The 23,524-nt window shown below is 37.3% G+C and overlaps 1 protein-coding gene and 1 long non-coding RNA gene across 16 annotated transcripts in view; one reads left to right on the top strand and one right to left on the bottom strand.

The window, feature by feature from the left end:
• Window positions 1-23,524, top strand: part of NBEA (neurobeachin) — a 748,692-nt gene that overhangs the window by 519,381 nt on the left and 205,787 nt on the right. The gene's annotated exons all lie outside the window — the stretch shown is intronic.
• LOC112547610 (uncharacterized) lies at window positions 1,375-23,178 on the bottom strand. The gene is made up of 3 exons (XR_012900711.1): window positions 23,058-23,178; window positions 4,532-4,662; window positions 1,375-1,503 (listed from the first exon to the last, which is right to left on the bottom strand). It is a non-coding gene; the product is annotated as an uncharacterized LOC112547610 (long non-coding RNA).

Raw genomic sequence — 23,524 nt, 5'->3', positions numbered from 1 at the left:
TGATAAATACCTTTAACTGAACTTTAGGAAGATCCTGATTCTCCACACACACACACGTTTGCTTACTAGTAAACATGTGATTATTTCCATTGAAATCCAGTGGGCCTTCTTAAAATTTAGTTAGGCCTTGATCCTGCACAGATGTCCATGAAATGTGCTGTATCTAAAAAGATACTTGTGTGTCTTACATTTATCTTGAAGCGTTTTTACATTCATATGCGATCATTGTTGTGAAGAAGCTATGTTTTGACCCGTCCTTTACTTTCTTAGGAAAAAAAATCTCCCATTGATGTAAGCAAGCTCTAATGATATCATTGAGGAATCTTCCTGAAAAAGGCAGTGACATGTTGTCTATGTCTTAGCAAGGTGCTTCCTCAAAATTCTTCTTTAGCCTGTCATAAACCCTGTGTAATAAAGGGACATATACGTGCACAAGCATGTGTTATCACTAATAGGACTGAGGGATGTGGTCTCAGAAACCATAATTTAAAAAGAAGCAGTGTCTCTTCACAAATATAAATATGAACAAGTTGGTGTGATTATTGGAAACATTTATACTCTGTTGTTGAAAAATATGCTGAGTATATTGGTTGTATAACAGTGTGTAATTTGAATAGCGATCAGGGTAAAGATTTCTTTCGAAAATACCTGACAGCTGCATTCTGAAGACAAGAAACCCCAAATCACAACAAAGTCACGACCACTTCTGAACTAGTGAAATAAAAGTCTCTCTGGAAGGTATAATTCATTAGCTGGAGAGATAGGCGACTGATGCCTGTAGGGGGAAGGGTGTAGGCAGAGCCACCCAGAGGGTGCATAGGAGGGTGGTGCACCTCCCATGTGCTATCACCAATCACCTATGTCTGGAGACGAGGTGAATTTTATTAGGAACAGTGAAATTACTTCAACCATCCTTTTAAAATTGGGAATGGAATTTTAACTGGAGTATTAGAAATACCCATATCGATTTGTCTGCACAGTATTGGGTGGAATCTACCCAATCAGGCCTTTTGTGGCAAGGTACAATCCATGATACTTCATCACACTGTATGAACGATTTTAAATCACCAAAGTAACAAAGTTGTGAATTTATGTGGAGATAATATGTATGCTGTTAATTCAGAAATCAAACATATAGATCTTGAAGTGTGTGGTATTACCCAGGCACAGAAATTACACTTTTTTGTTATAAAAATAGGCTCTATTAGCTTTAATGTATAATAGTAATATAATATATTAGTATATTCCAAAAAGGAAGAAAAAGCATTTGTGGCATAATTGATATGACAGAGAGAGTACTGACAAAGTTTTCTTCATAAACTAAACAAAAGATACTGCCATCTCACTAAGGTTCAAATGGTGCTGTGAATATTACTTTTCTTGTTGGATATTTTATGGAATTTTTTATCTTCTTTGTTTATACTGACACACTGTGAAGCATTTTTTCCTTTGTTGATATGAATGTTGTTTCCATGTTCTTCAGAAAGAATATTTTCAGTTGATCTGAAATAATTTGTAAAAATTTAAAGAAAACACTTGTTAATTGAATCTTATGTCTTAAAACTGATTCGGGGTCAAATTTACTTCTTTTATGTACTTAGGTATGGGTACCCATGCATATTTTTTCTCATTAAACAAAATTAAAATGTAAATAAAATACTTTACTGAAGTTTTTTCTTGGTAATTGCAATAGTAATTCTAATGTTATGCTTGTTTATGGGCCTATTAGGAGAAAAGTTATGGCAGAGTAAATGATTCCATGTAATTTCCAGTAAACGTTTTACCATTCATGCTTTTGTTCACTTATGCAAGTAATTTCTCAGGTATAGAAAGGCTAACTATGACCCCTGCATGTTTTTTTAATAAACTTGTAAAAGGAAACAGCTAATAAATACAGAATTCTTATTGGCACTAGGAAGTGTATGTAAGTAATATCACATCAGCTAGATTGTGCCTTAATGCTTGCAATTTTCAACAGCACCTCAAGAGATTGCTTCTCAAATAAGTAAAAATAACGGCAAATATGTAGGACAACAGTTGTCTCATTGTATTCATTGAGTGTGTTCATTATGTGTTATTAGTCTTTAATTGTGAGAATAAAACTGTATAACTATTTATCTTGGCAAACCCATTACATAGAGACTGTACCTTCCTTACAACTGGTGTGTGTATGTGTATATAATTTCATTTCACACACACACACACACACACACACACACTGTTTTGCTATGTTTCCTTTAGCTATTTTGGTGTACTAGACTAAGGGAGTACTTTTCAGGTTAAATTTATTGCTAACTTAATCTGCACTTGGTAGGCAAACTGCATATCTCAATGAGAAAAAAGATTTTTTTTCCAGAAAATTCAGTACTTCATTTGTTTTGCTCACCACGCTGCATTAGCACAGTTCTCCCCTGTGTGCATCTGCCAGTGTACAATTTAGCCACGGGCATCTGTAGACCTTGTGGTGATCAGTATTGCAGGCAAAAGCCATATGTGTTTTAAATAAAAAAAACCTCTTTATTTCATTTGCTGTTTTAACTGGATGGATAACTTTTGTGCCTCAAGACAGAGGAAGAGAAAATACAGAAATAATTAATTGCCTCTATTCTTGAGGCTGTTTCGTTTTCCCTCTCCAATATGGAATGCTTGTCAGCTTTTCTGATAAATGACTGCATGTATTTGCATAGATTTTACATTAACACAAAAATTAGTTTTATTTGTAAAAAAAACCCAGTTTACATAATAATGCAAAAACTAGCATTATGGATTATGTTGCCAGACCTAGAAAACTGTGGAGCATTGTAATTTCCTTTTTCTTGTAAAGATATTTTTTAAGTTTAAGACATTTAAGTGTGTAGCTTCTACTTTTTATGGCTTAACTTTTTTAAAAAAAATCAACAGTTCAGGAACATTAAATGTTTAGGTACCCTTTTCTCTAAGCTTTCATAACCTTAATTATTTATGCTGTATGAATAGGGCTTCTTTTTAGAGCTTACATCCATACATTTGTTAGCTATATAAAAAAACAAACTTATACGTACATACATTTCCGAAATCTCATGTAACTGTTTTGATAAAAATCTTGTTGCAGATTGTTAAATAGACACTAAGACACTGTTTTTAGTTTCTAATAATGCTATTAAAATGGTGCTGGATTAAATATTCATAAAAGCTTTCAGCTTTTGCATTCATTTGTATTCCAACTGTGAGACCAAGTTTGTTTGTTTTTTTCATACCTTATAACCTGTCTGACATAATTGACTGGCCATTAGTGGTTTCAAGACACATTTGTATACATGTCTCTGAAAATTGGGTTTTAGTCACAATTTATTATTCCTGTAGATAGAATTTATAAACCAGTTACTCTAAGCATGCTTTTCTTCAAAAGATGTTTATCATAATTTTGAAATAATATTTAGAGATTTTCGTGTTTGTTCATATTAAAACCTTGTATCTTATTGTCTAAAGGCATCTGTTGTTTTTATGTTGAAGAAAATGCAGCTGTATCACTGTTGTTACAACATGCTGTATTACAAAAAGAAAGTCTTGCTTCTTATGAAGCATGCTATACTTAATTGCAACTTAAACAAGGAGAGTGCCTTTTCTTTGCCACTTCTTGAATCTGGGACACCCTGGGTGCCAGCTGTCACTGCTCAGCTAATGATGACAAATGCCCCTCTCTATGCAGATTGCAGCTCTTGTAGGCTGCTATGAAGGCAGCCAGATTACCTTTCTTCAGATAGTAACTTAACCTTTTAAACTCAAGTGTCAGAATGAAATTATTAGGTAGGAGAGTTTCGATATCTATTCCTTTTATACAAAAAGGGGGGGGGATTAAAACTTCAAGTAGTGCCATAGAACCTCATATTCAAAATTGTTCATGCTTTTCTGCTGCTTTAAAAATAGGAAATTGACACCATTGTCAATCAGCTTGTGAGAATTATATACAGTTTGCCAGAATGAATAAATGGGTCCTTAAACTCTATATAAAACCATGGTATGCCCACATCTTGAACACTGCATACAGATGTGGTCACCTCCTCACAAAAAAGATATATTGGCATTGGAAAAGGTTCAGAAAAGGGCAACAAAAATTATTAGGGGTTTGGAACTGGTCCTGTATTAAGAGAGATTAAAGAGACTTGGACTTTTCATCTTAGAAAAGAGGAGACTAAGGGGGATATGCTAGAGGTCTATATAATCATGACTCCCATGGAAAAAGTGAATAAGGAAAAGTTATTTACTTATTCTCATAACATAAGAACTAGGGGTCACCAAATGAAATCAATAGGCAGCAGGTTTAAAACAAACAAAAGGAAGTTTTTCTTCACTCAGTGCAGAGTCAACCTGTGGAACTCCTTGCCAGAGGATGTGGTGAAGGCTAGAACTTTAACAGCGTTCAAAAAAGAGCTAGATAGATTCATGGAGGTTAGATCCATCAATAGCTATTAGCCAGGATAGGTAGGAATGGTGTCCCTAGCCTCTGTTTTTCTGGAGGTGAGTGATAGGGAAGGTATCACGTCTTGCTTACCTGTTGTGTTCCTTCCCTCTGGGGCATCTGGTATTGCCCACTGTCAGGCAGACAGGATACTGGGCTAGATGGATCTTTGGTCTGACCCTGTATGGCTGTTCTTATGTTCTTAAACTGACTCATCTGTTGTCCTGTTAAATGGATACAAAGAGCAAATAGTCTGCCATTTTTTATACCTGCACAACCCCTTTGGTGCCCAGATGTGACTGAGGGCAGAATTTAGCCCCAAATATTTAAGATAAACCTTGATTGTACTTAAATATTCTAAAAAAATATGGGAGTGGTTTTTTTCTCTAATGCGACCATTTCTAAACATATTATTCTGATTTAGGACCCAGATCACCAAGGTACTTAAGAAAGTGCCTGACTTTATGTACCTGAGTAGTCTTTTTGAATTCGGTGGGACTACTCATATACTTAAAGTAAAGCATATGTATAAGTATATTGTTGAATTGAAGTATTACAGCTTAATTTTCCAGTGTAAACCTGAATGTTCTTCATGGAAATTAAGTATCTGTAAAATGTCTTGAAATTCTGTAATTTGTTACAGAGGAAATTGGTTCACAGTACTATACAGTGAATGAATAACACACTATTGTCAATAGTAATACACACACACACGCACGCACACGCATACATTCACCCATCTTTATATGAGCGTGTGTATATGCGTATCCATATATTTGCATAGTTTTGTGTGTATGTATTTGTATACAGGAGTGCATATGTGTATGTGCACACACACATATGTATAAAATTTTGTATTTTGCCAGTTTATTTCTATTAAAACAAAAGTATATTGGAAAACTCTAACATGCACATTCCTTTTGCAACAAAATCAAGTTGTATTGTGAACTATATTTGCATAAGAATATTCAGTTACCTCTGAATTGTCCTGAATACTCTGAAAATGCATTAAACTGCTATAGTGAAAATATTGAAGCAATTTTAGGAAAACCCTTACTTTGAAATTGAGACACTCTCTCTCTATATATGTAATTAAGAAATTAACAGTCATGTTGAAGCACTTAATAGTAACATAAATAATAGGAGACATAAGCATGAAAGAAAAGGTGTGTTCAGCCTGAAGTGGGAATAGACCTGAAAAGTAAATGAGATGGGCAGATTGAGAAAGGATACTGTAAATGTTAGAAGTTGTAGAGAAGGCTTTCACACAAACAGTGGCTAAAATGTATGTAGAAAGAAAAGGCGTGCGCCAGATGATAAGAAGAAATGGGAGCTCTCTGAGATAGAATGGAGCACAAGGCAATGGATAAATATATTAATCCAGACCAAATTTCCCTGCCCATTATGCTGTGATTTGAAAATGAAATTGTTACAATGTTTTTTGTAAATTTGTCCCCATAATACTAATGAAATTAATTGTGAACTTCTATAGCAATTCTATATTTCTTCACTTCCATTTCTTTTCTGGCAGGAGAAAAGAATACTGCCTGATTTGTTAATATAAATGCTTATGAATATTGTCAGTATTTACTGCTTTGGTAATTTTTTAAATTAAATATTCATGCTGTTTAAAAGATCCTAGAATATTTTCCTTTTTAGGCTGCATTTGTTGCTACATGTGGAAGTTTAGCAGTTCTTAATTTTTCTTATAAGCATGATTATGTTTGAAATATTCTGTAACCATACATGATTCATATATTTTATGTAACTTTGGAACAATATGGGGAAGAAAAAGGACAGACACAGCTTTATTCAGTTTGTGCTTGAATGGATTTAAAATGAAATCCAGTGCCAATACAAAAGATACGTTTGCATGTTTGGATTTGCCCCATCTGTGTCATCTGGTGGCTTATGCAATAGGAGGTGTTATCACATGAATCCAAATGCACAAGCCAGTTGTTTTATGGACTGTTTCTGTGCTTGGAGGAGTTTATAAGTTGCCCGCTCTATTGTGTGTCACTCCCAGATGACACGTGTGCATTCTGCTGAGCATATTTTGGGGGTAATTATAACTAATGAAGCCTGGAACACAGCTTGTTCACAATGTGATTTATTCTGCTCCTGTCTAATTCTTGAGATTTCTGTAAAACGATTATATGATGCATACTATTTTGGACAAGTACAGGGACATCTCATGTTAGTTTAGTTTTCTTAGATTAAGTCAACTTGATTTTCAGTGTATCATAAACTAATTATGAGGCTGAAGAGTCTGGGTAGACATGTCTGTAAAAAAGGAAAAAGCCAGGAAAGTAAAATTTGTTACCATTTCCTAAAATGGAGTGGAATGTCACTTTACAGCACTAATTCTCCAGAGCTGTGTACTGTAATACAATTGGCAGGAATTCATGAAAGCCACATTTTAAGGATATGGTATGTAAATAACTGAAATTTATATTGGTAAACTTCTGGGAAGAAATAGATGTGTACCATTCATCTTGAAAATGTTGAAGAAATTCTTGTGTACAACTTGTAAATAGTAGGGATAAATTTGTGTGTTTTCTCTTGGTATAAAATAAATGAAATCTCAATTACAAATAGACTGGTTTAATGGGGATACATTTTTCTTAATGTGTTTCTTGAGTACTATCATGGGCTTTGCAGTAGTACAGTAGTCTTTACTGATTCAGTAGGGCAAGGTTGCTCTGAATTCCATCAGTTTGGTTTTATTGCCTTTTATAACCCTTTTAGTCAAATGAGTTCTTCTGTGTGTCTTAAGTTTTAATAGCTGACTCTTGGTCAGTGAGGACAAAGCCATTGGTTTGAAGAAAAATACCCTGGAACTTTGCAACCAAGGAGCCAACCATTTCTTGAAGCCAGGGTGTGCCAAACTGATCCAGTTCCACACCCATCCTAATTAAGATCTTCCTTCATCAATTTCCTATACAAGTAATTCCACTGACATCATTGGGACTATTCCTGTAAGATGTAGGTAAGTTTGCAGAAATGGTTCCAAGCCTCTTGTCAGAGACCCCAACGTACTTCCACAGTCACGAGACTGTAATATACAGTAGGCATAGGGCCTGAATCACCATTTATTGCTGCATCTGTGTCATCTGTTGGTTTATGCAATAGGAGTTGTTACCACATGAATCGAAATACACAAACCAGTTGCTTTATGGACTGTTTCTGTGCTTGAAGCAGTTTATAAGTTGCATACTCTATTGTCACTAGTCACTTCTGCTGGAATTCTATCATTGGTACTCAGTAGTTGAACTAAATGCTTGCTTTCCCTTTCTTTACCTCAAAACTGTACTCAGATTTGGAAGATTTTGACTCTCTCCAGAGTCCTTTGATGCCTGCCCTTTTTACAGTTCTCAGAGTCACCAAGTATCTGACTTTTTATTCTAAATCTCCCTGCTCAGTTCTAGCCCTTCTTGATCAGGGAGAGATTAACCACTCAGACTTCAAACAGTGGGGCTGATCAAAGGTCTTAGGGTCTGATCCACATGGTTCTAACCAAGATAGCAACTGATAAACTTAGCTCAGCTGCTTATTCAGGAGCTGTGAAGAGGGATAGTAAACTGGAGAATTTCAGAGAGTGTTTGGAGAGGGACTGTGAGAAGTTTCCCTTTTAGTTTCAGGACTTCACTTGATTCTGCGATAGCCAGTGTTGGAACAGTGGCTGTGACCTACAACCCAAGTGCCATGTTTTCGTTCCTAACTGAAGCAAGGAGGAATTTCCTGTGTGGTTGTTCTGTTAAAAAAGGTTCTTGGCTTGGAAGGGCAAGTATAGACACTGAAAACACCAGAGAACCTTAGGAGTTCCAGGACAGTCAACAAAGCTTCTCAGGTCTATCTCAGATTCAAGAAAGGCAAGATCTGGCCATCAAAGGAAAGAGACCTGGCAGTTTATAACCAAGAGAAAAGAGTATAAAGGAGCATTTTACAGGAATGAATGCAGATGAAGATATAAGTATGAATAAAAACTGGACCAGGAGGAATTCTGTAGAGCTATGAGTGTCCAATCAATACCAGGGCCTCAATGTGAACTTCAGAATACATATACGAAGAGCCACATTTTTTAAAGGAACAGAAAGGTGTTTGGAGTGTTCCCCATCCCAGCCTCTAAGAAAATCAATATTGCCCACAAAGAAACCTCCAGTTATCCAAGGAAGACAGACAATCATTGTTAGAGATTCAGTATTCAGAAGAATGGAAAACACATTCTAAATGAACAGGTGGACAACAGGCTGACATCTTCCCAGGACACAGGATGTGTCACTCTAATGGACAGTACTAGGGAGCAGAGTGCCTGGCTCCTGAAACACCTGTGTATACTGTATAGGGAAACACCTGTGTATACATGATCACGGGGAACTTCAATATGAGTGACATACGCTGAAGACCTTGTGCTGCTAGCATTAGAACTTCCTGAAAATTTCTGACTATTAGATGATAATTTTATAACTTGAAAAGAGTTTCCTGTAACAAAGTCAAATTTTATATTAGACCTTTCCTCAATGGATAAATAGGAAGTGATCACAAAACTAAAAATGAGGCATTTTGGGGGGTACAAGTGATCACAATTAACCACATTTGTTAGTGTGTCACAGGATATCTGTCCCCTGTAAAGAGATTAAGCCTGGGTTCTCTGGGCCAGAGCAGATGAATCCAATCTATGCAGTTAAAGAGGGTAGGCTCCACAGGGACCTGTAAAGGGCTGCTAGTACGGAATAAGACAGGTTCTGCCCTGGGGAGGGAAAGCCACCCTGGAATGGAGCTAGCTCCTGTGGTAGGTCCCTGGAGCAAGGGACTACAGCTCAGAGAAGTAGCCCTGGAACTGTTGCTTCAGGAAGGGAGAGAGCTGACTGAAACTGGGAAGGTGCCAGGAGCAGGAGTACCAGAGTCCCCTGGAAGAGGTGGCCCTGAGGCTGGAGTTAAGATTGTTTGTTTGCTAACCCCTATTAAGAAAATAAATCTCTTTGTAAGACATTAGGTATGGAAATGCATACTTTGGAAATGGGGAGGGGCATGACACAATGACACTTGGTAACAGAAGCTAGATTTTAGTCTGACCTGGAATAAGGGGAAAGATGAAATTAGCAATCTGTCTGTTAGAGGCAGCACAGCATCAACAGCAGACCCAGGCAAGGGTCTGGAAAATAGGGATCCAGGGGGTGCTGTAGGGATGCAGGGCATGCAGGTTTTGGGCATCCCAGCCAAATTCCTTTAATGCCCAGGTTCTCAGCCCTGTGTCCTTGCCACCCAGGGTTCGGGCTGGTGGCTCTGCTGTTCCATGCCCATTGTCTCCACTTCCAGCTTCGGGTCCCACTCTGCTGCCATCCCCAACTAAAGGTATGCAGAGTTAAGGACAATACAAATTTGTTAACAATATTAGGAACAAAAACAATGCCATTGGTGTGTTGTTACATGGAAATGGTAGCATTTTCAACAAGGCTGAAAAAGCAGGAGTGGTGTTAAATATTTCTGTTCTGTATTTTGGGAGAAAACATGATATAGTCTCATCATACAGTGATGAAAATGAAATGCTTTCAGTTCCCGTTGTAACTCAAGAGGATATTAAACAGCAGTTACCAAAGTAAGATATTTTAAAATCAGCAGCTCTATATAATTTGTATCCGACTTTCAAAGAACTGATTGAAGAATTCATTAGACCTTCAGTGTTGATTTTCAGTAACTCTTGGAAAACTAGGAAAGTTCCAGAACACTGAAAGAAAACTAACATTATGCCAATATTTAAAAAGGATAAAGAGGATAACTAAGGCCTGACAGCTTGACATTGATCCCCAGGCAAAATAATGTAACAGTTGATTTGGGACTTGATTAATAAAGAATTAAAAGAAGGTAATATAATTTATGCCAGTCAATGCAGAATTCTAGAAACAGACTCTGTCAAACTAACTTTTGTGGTTTTACATCAAAGTATGTTTGCTGAGGTTGATAAAGATAAGTGTTTGTGTAATATGTTTCTGTAAAAAAGTTGAGTTGGTACCATATATTTTGATTAAAAAAATAGTAATGATACAAAATAAACATGGCACACATGAAAATATTTAAAAACTGAAGATAGACAAATTCTGAGTAGAAATAAGGTCCAAATTGTTAACAGGGAGGATAATTAATAATTGGAACACTTTACCAAGGCTTGTGGTGGTTTTTTCATCACTGGTAATTTCTAAATAAAGATTGGGTGGTTTTTTTTTCTAAAAGATATATCGTAGTTTCAACAGGAATTAATTCGTGGACATTCTGTGGCTTGTATTATATAGGGGCTCAGACTAGATCTTTACAGTATGATGTCTTATAATTGACAAGTCTATTAACTCTTGCCACCTCAGTGCTTAAAGCTTACCTGATGCAGAGGAGTCACATGAGCCTGAAAGCTGCAATTATGAATATAGGAAAAAGGTGTGTGTGGGGGGGGGAGAAGTGAATCAAAATTAATTTCAGTATGCACTTCATAAACACTGTTAGTACAAGAATAAAAACCTGCTGTTAAAGAAATGTAACTTATATTCGTATTCCATGTATAACTATATTAAGAATGGTCCTCAACCAAATTTTTCTGAGCACATGAATAGTCACAGAACCAGGCTAGCTCACCACGGGTAAAGAGAAATCTTTAGATCACAAGTGCATTATAGACGAGAGCTTTCTTAAACTACCCCTCAGGTAGTAGTCAAGGCTCTCTAACAAATCTTCAGTTTTCTTGTGGTCTTGCCTTTCCACCATAGGTGATGCTCAGAGTATAAATATCCCATTTCATTCCTTGCTCCCAAACCAAATGAAATTTCCCTACCCCGAGAGAGTTTTGACCTGAGAGAAGTGTTAGAGACTCCATAAAGTCCAGACTTCACTTTTGTTGTTGATTATATGCGGAAGGTGCTTGGATACTAAGAGGTTAAGAGGTAGCATAAAACCTTTAAGTAAATTAGATAGATGGGAATCAAAGTTGTAAGATGTGTATAAAATTAAATGTAAAGGCTGATTGACTGATTTATTGTATTAGCTCACCAATATAATTTAAAAGGACTACTAACATTATTTTTACAATAAATAGAATTTTATTTGCTGCCTGCGGTAGCAGGGGATATTTTGGCTGGTGGCATTTACTGGTTTTCATCCATTTATAAAACTCTATTCTGAATACATTCTCGGTCATTGGTACAATGATTGGTGTGAAATCTGACCTTCACTGGCAAAATAAGTGTAATAGGTTTTTATTTTGGGGCAACAGACTCATATTACTTTCTTAAACTGATGCCTGGAACAATGTTTAAAAGGTAAAGTAGGTTGTATTACAAGAGGTTCATTAAATAGCAGTACATAGTTGACACTGAATTCCTCAGAAGAACGTCATTTCATTTAACAGACAAAACCAATGTTTTTCACATTTCTTAAGGTCCACAGAGAGAGTTCCTTAACATTTTTGTTTTCCTGTGTTAAAAGAACATGGCATGTATACTAGGAAAATGGGTGTATTAGAAATGCTTAGGGCATTTTCTAAGTTAGAAAGAGAACTTTGTGTATTTAAAAATAATTGTAACTAAAGATTCTGGTCCTTATTAATGTAATGTGGTTTTATTTGTTTAATAATCTGTTTATTTGTTTAATGAGATTAAACTATTCTATAAAACTATTTCTGCAGTTACAAATATTTTATTATAAAAAGTGATATCTAGTGTCAAAGGGCCAAATTTAGTAGCATCTTAAATGGCATGATTAATTTATTTCAGATGTAGATTGATCAGTGCAATTTATATGAATGAAAGTTTTGTGCAGACCAAATTTGAATCTATTGAATTAAACTCTCATTGAAGTCAGTACAATTAAAATTAGTGGGAATTGCACCTGTTTATGTCAAGGCTGAATTTGGTCCTTCTCTATGTTAGGAATAGTATGAGGATTAAGGCAAAGGATTAACAGAGATGTTTAAGTGCCTATATCCAAGTTGTAGGCTAGACTGAAATCCACAGGGCTGTCACTGTAGTGCCTAAACTCACTTGTGTCTAAGGATGCGTCTACACTTCACCGTTATTTTGAGATAACTAGTGTTATTTCAAAATAAGAATGCAAGTGTCTACACAGTTATTCCATTATTTGAAAATAATTTTGAAATAACGGATGGCTTATTCCAAAATCGTAAACCTCATTCTATGAGGAATAATGCTTATACTGAAATACTCGTTTTTTAGCAAATATACCCGCACCCAAATATACCCCACTGTTTTTGCTTTTTGAGTTAAAAAAATCCTGTATACCCTGCGCACAAATATAACCTGCGGGGTATACAAGGCTGTGCCGAGGGTATATTTATTGTGCAGGGGGGAGGGAGGGGAGAAATTAGTCAGCCACTCACCACCCGGTTCCTGCGCAGCTGCCAGCCTCCAGGCAAGGGAGCGCTCACCGCCCGGTTCCTGCACAGCCGGATGAGCACTCCCCCTGCCCCTTCCTACGGCTGCGGAGGAACCGGGCGGTAAGCTGGTGTGTAAAAAAATGTTGTATACCCTGCACCCGAGTATACCCCGCTGTGGGTGGGGTGGTTTGTAAAAACAAATATAACCCGTGGGTTATAGTTGCTAAAATACGGTAGTTATTTTGAAATAAGGCGTGTGTAGACGCTTCACTGCTGCTATTTTGAAATAGCCCCTAACCAGGGCCATTCTAAGTTATTCCCCACAATGCCTCCTGGGGCTCTAAATAGAGATAGCACGTCTACATAAGGGAAGCCTGCCTCAGACTAATTTTGAGGCTTCCCTGCAGTGTAGATGTGCTATTTTGAAATAAGATGTTTTGGAATAACTAATCTGGAATAGCTTATTTTGAAATAGCCGAGCAGTGTAGACATACCCTAAGTTTCACCTTCTGGGCATGTGCACTGCTGCCTCATTCTAGAGGCATATGGATGCCTAAATCATACGTAAGCCCCAGAGCAATTCACAAACTTGGGGAAGATAAGCATGTTTCCACCTCAGTTGCGTATGGGTTCTGATCAATGAGAGGTTCTCAGAGACTGTGTACCAGATAGGGGACCATTCAGAATACGGCTAGAGAAAGAGATGGGTGGTGATGCAGCCATCTCCTACTTTATAGCACTTAGCATAGTGGTTTGAACCTTTATCTGGGAAAGGGAGACCCTGGTTCAACTCTTCCCTACCCTGCTGGAGGAAAGAGATTTGAACAGGAGGATCCCACCTCTCAGAACTCGGAGAAAGCTCCAAACTCTGAACTTAGAGTCATCCCCTCTCTCTCTCTCTCTCTCTCTCTCTCTCTCTCTCTGTCAGTGGCTGTTCCCTTGTGTTTAAACACGAGGGAGTTTGCCTCTGGAGTCCTTTCCCTGTTTTTCTTATTTTGTACCAATAATAAAAGTTTTGTACACCTGCACTAATTTACCACTTTACATTTATTTTATGATGAACATACACCTAACATATTATTAAACCTTTTTTATATCTCTGATTAATTTAACCCAGAGGTTTACAAAATCAAAAGGGACCTCAAGAGATCAATTCCAGTCCCCTGCCCTCATGGTAGGACCAAGAACTGTCTAGGTCATCCCTGACAGGTGTCTGTTTAACCTGCTCTTAAATATCTCCAGAGATGGAGAGTCTACCACCCCCTAGGCAATTTATTCCAGAAGTTTTTCCTAATATCCAATCCAAATCTCCCTTTCTGTAATTTAAGCCCATTGCTTCTTGTTCTATCCTCAGAGGCTAACGAGAACAATTTTTCTCCCTCCTCCTTGTAACACCCTTTTAGATTCTTGAAAACCACCAGCATGTCCCCTCTCAGTCTTTTCTTTTCTAAACAAAACAAGTCCAGTTCCTTCAGCCTTCTCTCATAGGTCATCCTATCTAGACCTTTAATCATTTTTGTTGGACCGTCTCCAATTTCTCCACATCTTTCTTGAAATATGGTGCCCAAAACTAAGCACAGTACTCCAACTGAGGCCTTATCAGCGCAGAGTAGAGTAGAAGAATAACTTCTTGTGTCTTGCTCACAACACTCCTGTTAATGCATCCTAGAATTGTGTGCTTTTTTTTTTTTTTTTGCAACAGTGTCACACTCTTGACTCACGTTTAACTTGTGCACTATGACCCCTAAATCCCTTTCAGCAGTACTCCTTCCTGGACAGTCATTTCCATTCTGTATGTGTGAAACCGATTGTTCCTTCCTAAGTGGAGTACTTGCATTTGTCCTTATTAAACTTCTTCCTGTTTACCTCAGACTATTTCTCTAGTTTGTCCAGATCATTTTTAATTTTGACCCTGTCCTCCAAAGCAGTTGCAAGCCCTTCCAGAGTCATATCATCTGCAAACTTAATAATCGTATGCTCTATGCCATCATCTAAATTATTGATGAAGATATTGAACAGAACCAGTCCTAAAACAGACCCCTGTGGAGATGCACATGGGAGATGCACCACTTATCCTGTGCTGCATTTGGGCCAGTACATATAATTTACCGTATAACTTACCTTCATGTAACAGTTTTTACATACTAGTAGCTACATGTAAAAATAGTTTGATGGTCATTCACCTATTCTGGTTATGCAGAACCTGGCAGTTTCAGTGATCTGGAAGATCAATAACAAGCTCATTTTTTGGAGTGAAAAAATATCGGTTTCACACATACAGAATGGAAATGACTGTCCAGGAAGGAGTACTGCTGAAAGGGATTTAGGGGTCATAGTGCACAAGTTAAACGTGAGTCAAGAGTGAGTTCAAAATGAATACTGCAGTTGGAACTGCCATTTAGAACTGACTCTGCAATAACGTATTAAAGCCCGATGTGTACATAACCATAAAGATATGGTTTTATACAGATTTAGTTTAAACTGGTGCAACTTTTGTGTGTGGATCCTCTTAGATCAGTAAATTTAAAGGCAGAGATTAAACCAATATAAGTGGTCTTAAACCAATACAAAAAATCCACACATGCAAGTTGCATCTGTGTAAACCATTTTAAATTCAAGTGCTTGCCTGGTGCTTGCCAGAGACCACTATTTCCGAGACTTTGAGCTAAGACGCCCCCCCCCATCTGTCCATATTTAGATACTGTGCAGGTAGAAGTTAAATAACAGTTGTTAATTATGAGGTATTGTATAAAATGCACTTTATTAAACTTGTTAAAACAGAAGATTCATATCCCAACAAGTTTACATGGTAAATCAGACACGGTACATGAGATAACAATTGCTGAGTGAGAAATGATGGAAACATTGTCAGTATAATAAAGATAGGAGCACCTAATGAGATATATATGTTTGAAGGGGAAAATGCATTTGGCAGGATGGGAACAAAGATGACTGTTCCAATTTTAGGTTGGAGAGTATGTATGAAACTCCACTCTAAGCATAAAACCTGGAAAGGAGCTATAGGGAAGAGTTATGAGAGAAAAATGGAAAAGCAGGAATTGTAGGGGAAGACTTTATCGGAATAGGGTGAAAGAATGTGTTTGAAAGTGGAGAGAGGTGAAAAAAGTGAGCTAACATGAGGATCAGGGAGAAAGGGACAAGTTTAATGAAGGCAGAATGTCAGATTACTTCTCAAAAGGAAACACAAAAGGTAGGGGATCAAACTGACAATCTTGGCCTATGTTCCCTGCCTCACTAAAATTGATTCTAATGTCCAATAATGAGTGAGCCATTGCTGAGTCCATAAACTGTTGTATTTGCCTGTATTGCATGGCAGAATCAAGTAATTAAGTTAGTGTTACTAAATATACTGCTTGCAAGCCATCCACTCTTAATCACACATTATTCATTATTGTTCTTCTTTAATTTTATAGAGTGGATATCTTTCTGTATTGTCTCAATGAATAAAAATGACACTATCCCAGTCTTGAGGAATTTACAGTCAAATTTTAAACTAATGCAAAAACTCATGGCAACAGATGAACGAAGGGGTGTTGGGAAAGGGAAAAGTGCTAAAGAAAATATAATTAGTATTATGTTATATATGAAACTTGTGCCTCCTGATTTTTTTTAAAGGAGTAAAGGCCAGAAGTAGAAAACTAGCAAAAAAGTACGAGGAAGTGAAGATGCTTTGTGAAGTTCCAGAAACGAAGAAAATAGGTAGAACAAGGAAGAAATGAAAAGTAGCTGCAAGATAAGAATGGCCTAGGTTTTGAGGTGGACAGTAGAAAGTAGTAACAATAGATGTTAGATGAGGTGAGGATAGGCAGAACTATCTTGGAAGAAAAACATTACCCTTTTATAAATCTTCTTGGTATCTCTTGTAAAATACTCTGTATAGAACCAAATACTTCTATGTGACAGTGGTTTTCATTGCAATTCTATCACAAAGGAAGGGTTTACTTGTTTTTATCATATGTTGAGTGAAAGGTGGTGATGATTGAATTAGTCATATGTAAAGCTTCATTTTATTTTTAGTAAAAGTCATGGACAGGTCATAGGCAATAAACAAAATTTTGCAGCCCCATGACCTGTCCATGACTTGTATAATAAATACCCCTGACTAAATCTTAGGTGCTCTGGGGGCCTCCAGGCTCCCACTGCTGCTCCTGCAGGGGCATGGCCCAGGGCCCTGTGGCCTTTCGGGGAGGAAAGGAGTGGGGAGTTACTCAGGGCCCTGTGGCTGCTCTGGGCAGGAGGGGAGCTGCCTCTGGCCTCGCATATGCTCCTGAGTTGAGAGGGACTCTCACGGCTTCTCTGGGACCACTTCTGCTCTAGTATCCTTTGGATCTAGTTGCCAGGGGCTGCCTGAGCACTGGTACTGCAGAAGTCTCGGTGGTCCTGGAAGGTCTCAGAATCTGACATCCATGACAGGCTCACACACTTAATCACATGGTACCCAAAAGTGTTCTGGGCACTTCACTCATCATAACACACTGTCCAGTCTAAAGTATCCTATCCTGTGATGGAAACACAGAACTGATAATTTATCATTTTAAATTGGTTAAGTAAGAAGAAACTGAACTGCTATTTAAATCTGAATTTGGTTCTGTAACAAACAAAATCACAACCATGCACTGTTAACGGCCTACATACCTACTTATGATTCATTCACTGCATAGAAGAGTTTAAATTTAAATGTCTTATCTGGTGAAATTATAATGTAAAAATAAATCTTTATTACTTTTCTGCTTTTCTCATAATTTTCATGCCAGCCACAAACATCATTTTATCAAAATTAAGTTCTGCACGAACTGATTGAATTTCTTTGTTGGGTGTTCCACATTTCTCCATCATTGAAAATATTTAAATTAATTTTGTTTACATACACAAACTACATAGTTTGCACTGGACGTTATCCTAGGCCTTAGATCTGTTAATTAAATCATCTTAATTACTAGGCACTCATTATCACTTCTAAAAGACACACAGATAAAATAACCGGGCAAAAAGAAAACATCTTGGTCTCAAATAAGGGAAAATGGATGTACTGCTCTACAGACTGCTTTTTTTATAGAAATGCATAGGATCTGTTTACCTGGTTGAAATTCAAATTGTTTTATTATGGTGTCAATTCTTTGGTTTTGGCAGCACTTCTAAAGTGTCTATACACAAAAGGACTACCACAGTGAATGAATGCTAGTGTTGACACCACCTAACAAGCAGGGATTATGTGTTTACAGAAGAAGTAATATGATAGGTCAAGTATAAGAGGCACTTCTCAAGAGCACTTCACCACATAATGAGTGACTGACTAGAAAGTGCGGGGCTGCCACTCTTTGGCTTCGTTTCAGTGTTGATGCCTGCCTCTCTCCTCTAAAGCCCTCTTGATCATGTTCAGCTGCTCTGTTCTCATGTGGTGAATAATAGTAGAGTAAAGCTGCTTTTCTGTCTCATTTTTCTTGCTAATTTACACATTCAAGCCATTTTTTGTTTGCTATCCTTATTTGCTATTCCCTTTTGTCAAGGCACTGTTCTCTTTTTTTGCCTCAGGCCTAGGAACTAATTTGAGCTTCTATAATTACTTCATGTTTTACACCTGTCTGCATATCATGCACCCCTTGTCTCTGTACTTAAGCTGTATATTTCCTTGGGGGAAAAAGGCTAGTTTTCATACATAAGGAATCCCCAAGTTTCTCCTCACAGTCTTCCTACAGAAGAAACAATTAAACTGTTGAGATGTTCTCAGCAATGCAGCTGACCTTTTGGGTTCATGAAGGACAAATGAATGCTGTCTGTTCAGACAGTTTGTGTTAAGACATTGTTGAGCAAAGAGCCCTGAGCTTTGTTTCTCTTGAATGAAGCAGTAGTTGTAGTCATTTTAAAATCATTAAGACTCTGAATGCACTGTATCACTCTACAGTATTTGCTCTACAGCTGCTCTTCTGCTTTAATAGCAGCTTATTAAATTTGGGTCAAGCACACTCTGAAGAGTATCACAATGAAGAACCTGTTCAAAAAGTTACCTGTTTAAAAAAGGCAATTGATTAGATTTTTAACTTAAGTGACAGCTGCAATTCATTGCCTCTTCTTTGTGGTGTCCTGCAGCTAGAGTGGAAGCCTTTTGTAATTTGGTCTTCATTTTGTAAAAGCTTTCTTGAATAATCCTAGGTTGCTTTCCACTCAGAGCCCGCCTCAATCCAATTAGGAGTTTAACAAGGGTCAAATTAAGGAGACTTTATACTCCTTGTTTGCATCATTAGCCATAAGACTGTTTTGTGTGTGCATGACTTTGTGTGGAGAGAGGAGGGGAAGTTGCAAGATGGGAGCAGACACAAAGCTGTCATCCACCATGTGGTGTATCCCTTAACTGAATGGAGGCACAGCAGGCTAGGAACAACATTTCCAGTTGTCTTTTGGGGCTGTCGTTATGTAGATTTCAGCTGATACATAGTTGTTTCGAGGTTACAAGTGCTAGCTAGAGCCCACGAAGAAAATGTGTGTTCTACGCCTACTCTTTTTTTCTTTCCTCGTAGCCCATTGTTATTGGACAAATCACTGGGAAAACATTAAGTTAGAAACCTCTTGAGCATTCATTATTTTTGATGAGATGACAACTACCCCGCTCCTTGTTCTCACTGCTCATGCTGTTTCTTCTTGGATTTTTGAAAACAGTTTTCTGCATGTTAAGTGTATTGTACAGTGTGAATTTTTTTTTAAGAAAAGAGTAGTTTGTTAGAAGTCTTGAGAGTATCATGTGTGTACTCAAGACTACAAACATTCAGTGCTATTTTCTATATAAATATGTAATTGTGTAAAGGTCACACTATGCTGGTTTTGCTTATGCATGTTTTCAGCATGAGTGCTAGTGAAATTAATAAATGAACCATTGGGTATTTTGTCATTGGTTTTTTTTTAAAAAAAAAGATATGACCCTGTTCTCCATTTAAGATTGTTCCTAATAACAGCAAAAAAATCTTTCTAACCAGTATTTAGATGTGTGGGATATTGCTAGAGAGCTGTTGCAGTGTCTCTCTAGTAAATGCTTTGTGCTGCAACATACAAAGTAACGATTTATCTAAAAATAACACTTTCATTGTTCCTCCCTCCTAAACCCATTAATAGGTACTTTAGTATCATGCGAGTTTTCATAGTTTAATCCTTTTTCAAAAGCTTTTCAGAATAAAAGCTTTAAATGGTCCTCAGTATTAATTTGATGTGACTTCTGTACAATATGGTTTGAAACTCTCAGAAGCACATTTTTATAGCTTACCCTTTTTCAGTGAATCAGTGTGTGGAGAATACCAGCTAAATGTTTAATGGAGTCTCTGCTGTGAGCCTTTTTGTTGTCTATCAGATGCTGTAACTTTTTCTAGTGATTTTACGTTATTAGGTGATACGTAAGCCAGATAAAAAACTTTACATGGATCGCTTGTCTATTGAACTGGTGTTTTTGAAAATGCCATTCAGAATACTAATTTTTAAATTCTTTACCTGTTTTATTAATTTAATTTAATGAGCATTTAGCTCCAGTATTAAATTCTGCATAAATGGTAAATGTGTTTTAATGTTGGCTGTTTGTACAGTTAATCAGATCATTGTTTACATTTGGATATGGTTAGCTCCAGGGCCTTAAACATCCTTAAATAAGCCACAAAGTTTTTTTTTAAATACTCAACTGTCTGTTAAGTATGGATATATTCTGTATTAATCTGAACTGACAAGAAATAATTTTAAATTCAATCTGTCAACTTCTTATTGAAAAAGGGAATCGATTTTCTGTTTTGATTGTTATATTTTTTTTGTCTTTTGAAATTAAGTTCTGGAAAACCTTTTGGTCTCTCTTTACTTTCATGTACTTTATTTTGTTACAGACATTTTAATGGTCCATTTTGACAGATTCTCTCTTAGAATTGCTACAACAGGAACCATGTTTTCTTTTCCCAGTTAACCTTGTCTTAACACTTTTGTATACATTGTTGCTTCTAGTGAAGTATATTTAAGTAAATTAGTGGCAAATTTTAAATTTAGTAGGTAGCATCCTGCTTAGGATATTCAAATTATTATGACCTTTGTTCATCCAAAACGAGTAAGGTTCCATATAATGTGACGTTTCAGAAAGTTAACAAATCTTAGTGTTTCAGTATGTCTGTTAATTTTTTAAAAAAATCAGCTTTACTGTAGCAACTTTTGTGCTGCTGCATCTCTTTTTGGTCAGCTTGATGCAGAGCTAACTGGTTCCAGATATTTGCCTATTAAAAGAACCTTCTGCCATGTTTATGATGTCCCAAAATGTTCTGGATATGGAGGCTCTTTTCCTAAATGTAGAATGGTAACCAAATCTAAGATTTCAGGACAAGTACCTTATGAGCTAGCTGTGCTTCTGACAAAATATCAATAAATCCAATTGCTAAAATAAACTTAGGTTAGCCTTTTTAACAGGGAAAAAATGTATAACCTTCTGCCATTTATCAATTCAAGATATCATGGTATTTTTATGAAAATAATTTATCCTCAGTTGAAATAATGGATTTCCTGAACATTCTCAGTGCATATTACTGACTTCCAGAGAGATCTTTACATTCTAGTCTGTGCAACATGTCCTCTATGGACCACATGTGGTTTGCAGAAAAAAAGAACCGTGTTACTCTCCAGCATTTGTTTGTTTGTTTGCTTGCTTGCTTGCTTTATTGCTGGTGAGCTAAAACAGCAAGTAATTTCTGTTTATCAAGGAAGATGAAAATACAAATATATGTAATGTAAAACATGTGGAAATTTATATGTAAATTAGACTCGGCCATTGGGCTTTTGCTAGAATTATATAACAACACAGGAGGAAAGACAACATAATTTATGCCTCTGTGCAAGTTTCTGGAAGATCATTTGGGGCCAGTGTGACAGAGCAATGGTAATCAGGCTGCATGGGTACAGTCATCAAATTTCTATTAGTCACAAAGCTTGAAATTTTGGATTAACAGTGCCTTCAGATTCAGAACTTTATGAATTATTAATGATTTTCAGTCACTTCCCATAAGTCTGTGCTGTTTATAAACTCACAAAAGTAGTAATGATTGTCTTACCTGCAGTATATTGGACTCATCCTGTATTACCATGTCTGATTTTCTACTCATGTTTAATGGTATATAATACTGATACTTTGTTATAAGTTTATACTTATTCTTTTTAGATATGACATTTGGATTTTTTTTTCATTTCTAGCCATCATGTATGTTGTTCTTTTACAGTATTTTTTTCTTCTTGTAAATATACAGAATTACATGTTAAAAAGTAATTACTAAATTTATTTCTGTCATAGTTACTTCACTATAAAATGGATTACCTAGATATGTAGAAGTGTGTTTCTAGAAGGAATATGTATTCATTGCATATACAGCTAATTTAGTTCTCTTGAAAGGTGCTGGATTGACAGCCCTGAGGACCAATGTCTGTTGTTTGTGCATGAACAACAGCAGAGCAAGTTTTCCCACAGTGTGCTGCCAGTGTGCTTTACCACTGACCTGAAGGAATCCCTTGTGCGGTAAAAGTTTGGTAGTCTTCATACCTATTCAGTTGTTGTGCTCTCTGCAAAGAGTTCAAAGAGTGCCAATTGTGATAGTACTTTTGGTGTTGAGGGCATCTGTCCACTGTAAAGTGAAGTGTAATCATGAACTTGTTTTAGAAATATACTATTAAAAATCAGATGGTGATAATTTTCAGTCATTACAGACCAATGTTAATAGATATAATTGTAGCGAAAGGCAAGATCAGGATTTGGCTCCCTTGCTGTATATTAACTACAGGTTGAACTTCTCAAGTCCAGCATCTCTAGTCTGGCAACATCCATGGTCTGGCATGATTGTAGTTAGTTGGAGGTCTGCTTATCATGGGTGTGGCCAAGTTTCCTGTGGTCCCATAAAGTTTGTTTACAGCCACCAGTCCTGGCTCTCAGTGTTCTGTGCTGTTGTTTAGCTCTTTACCCCAAATGTCTTCTAAGAGCCCAGCAAGCAGTGGAAGTGTTAGTAATGCTGCTAGACAATATTGACTTCCCATGGTTCAGCAAATTCTTTGGTTTGGCACCAGTCAGGTCTTGAGAGTGCTGAACTAGAGAGGTTCAATCTATAGTAAGTTAAAAGTGAAATTTCTAGAACCCTGCACAGATGTGAAAATGTCAATCTGCATTCAATCTACAGCCTCCAGGATTATTCCAGGATCTAACCCTCAATCTGCTAGCCAGCATTTAACCTTTATATGCATCCTGTATCAGGTGAGGAGATGAGAGCACAGTTAAGTGAGTGTGGGAGCAGGGTCTTAAGAAGAAGGGGTGGTGCAGCAGATAGGCTAGGAGGAAGGAGGGGGGTCACATCACATGCTGCTCCTGGGGCCTTGCGCATGACAGAACCTGGCAGCAGCAGCAGCTCATGTTGCATCACTATGGGTAGAATGCTGGGGACCCACCAGCTCCAATCCCCATGGTTGGTGACAGGCTAACTGCTGCACAAGAGTCAGCAGTCTGGGATCACAGCCAGAACTGCTGGGCTGAGCCATTATGGGGAGGCTGGCGCTGGCCCAGGGGCCTAAGCCACTGGATGGGAGGCTGCATAGCAGTTGGGTGCTGGACGGCTCAGACTGCTGCCTAAACCCAGTATTGAGTGTTCTGCGTCCCCATGGGTACTGAGTGTACTGTGCCCCCCTGTGCTGCAGGTCAGGCA

The sequence above is a fragment of the Pelodiscus sinensis genome, chromosome 1 (assembly GCF_049634645.1).
Source record: "Pelodiscus sinensis isolate JC-2024 chromosome 1, ASM4963464v1, whole genome shotgun sequence".
Taxonomy (NCBI): Eukaryota; Metazoa; Chordata; order Testudines; family Trionychidae; genus Pelodiscus; species Pelodiscus sinensis.
Note: the sequence above shows the minus strand (reverse complement) of the source record. Positions and strands in the feature narration are given on the sequence as shown.